Here is a 1,926-nt window from a genome sequence, read left to right as displayed (position 1 = left end):
CTAGTTCTGACTCTTCACTAGGGTCTAGAGCATCACCAGAATCTGAGCCCAAGCTATCAAGCTCAAGGGCTTCTAACTCCTGGGTGGGATAAATGTTCTTAACTTTACTTGCAGGGGGTTCGTCTTTGTCTTCCCCCTTTTTATATCTCCCCCCTATTTACCTTTTTGGGGGGTCCTTTTTCCTTGGAGACGTCTTTTTTGCACATGCCCATCCTCTCACTAAGTTTGGTTTCTGACATGCTGTCCTGAACTTCCTCCAACGTGCACCGTCTACTAGCTATAGCGGTTTTATAAGTCTCATCTTCTAAGCAATTTTTAACAANCTTCCATATGGCCTTAGTGCCTAGACGTAAGTCCCCGTCTGTAAGGTGGCGGTCAAGATNTTTCCCTAGTTTATTCCAAGAGGCCAGAGTCAGAGACCCTGAACACGCGTACCAAGGAGCCACGCGATCCACCTCTTTAACAAAGTTCTTAAGCGTTCTTTGCTCGATTTTGATGTCTCGCTGCTTTAAAACGGTTTCCAGAGTTGTAACCTAGGACTGTGACGAGCCAATGATGACAAACAGGCACCCGATGCTTATCTATGTCCGTCTTACAGCTGCAGAGCAAAAGGCAAAGGGCCTACGCACTGCTCCTTTATCTACAAGAGACTTAATGTACGCTCAAGCGGTGCCACTGCTCATATACCTCGGACTGATTACACCACACAGTCTAACACTAGCCACGATGTACGATGTACGCAGAAGGAGACGATGAGGAAAAGTGTAAGGGCAATAAGGATAATAACTAAGGCTTCAACTGGCCCTTCCCAAGGTGGAGACAAATCAAGACCGAAATCTATGCCCGTTAGTCCAAAATCAAAGACAGACATACCTCTCCGAAACTTACCCCCTGCAGTTCTGGATCTTCCCCGTTGCGGAGGGGTCTCCGAAGGTGCTGACGATGTTGAGATTTCCGGGTTTCGGCACCAGAATGCGCCCGGCTACCGTCTAGCCAGCAAGAACGATGCGACACATCATTAGGATCCTTCTGCAGTAAAGCTTTAATGCATCTCGAGAGGCAATGCATAAGCTACTCGAAAGCGGAGACCCCGAGGTGAAAAACCCTCTCCCTTATATAGGAAATGTTCTCCGCCTAGGACGTGTAGCTCCCTGGTTGGCTGCTCACTATCGGCCCAGATGACGCCACGGGACAGGCAGGGCGCAAGGGATGGAAATTTACCCAGCACATGCACAGACCGCTTGTTTACCAGTTAGAACACTGGATGCCAGCACCATCTTGCCATGGCGATTGTGAGGACGGCTCCCCACAGGCATCTGGCTAATAGAACACAGAAAACACTTAAGCGCTAAGTGCATGAACCTTCCTCTTTTGAATTAGCAGGGGACAGGGTCTTATGGTCATATCTTCCCTTCTGTCATGTGCCCCCCTGCTCCCCAAGCCCTGTGAGATTTCATCTCTATGTTTTACATCCTGTTTATTTTAAAGCTTGTCAGATACATGACCTCACAGGCAAGCCTAGATGCTGACAGTTTTCTCCTCTGCACTTGTCCTTTCCGTGGCTGTGGGGACAAGCAGTTTAGCAGAGGTTGAGTGGGGAAGAACAGGTAGGTTGGCAGGATTGCCAAGGGTCTCCTGTTTTTGTTCATTTGTACCTAAGTTGGCTTGAGACACCGTTGAAAAGGAACCATCGGATTTAAAAAAAAAAAAACAAATAAAAACAAAAAAAACAGACATTCATCTAGATGCCATGAATAGACCTACAGAACCATATTGACACATTTGTGTCTTTTCACAATAAATTTGCAAGGTGTGGTGGGTTTGTTGGCAACAATTCACCAAGTAGTTCCTCTTTCCTTGACAGCTGTCTGCACAGATGCAAGTTCTTTTATTCTAATCTTAATTACTAATAGTAACACTCAGATC

The sequence above is a fragment of the Mus pahari genome, chromosome 5 (genome assembly GCF_900095145.1).
Source record: "Mus pahari chromosome 5, PAHARI_EIJ_v1.1, whole genome shotgun sequence".
Lineage (NCBI taxonomy): Eukaryota > Metazoa > Chordata > Mammalia > Rodentia > Muridae > Mus > Mus pahari.
The sequence above is the reverse complement of the archived record's forward strand: the minus strand, read 5'-3'. Positions refer to the sequence as shown.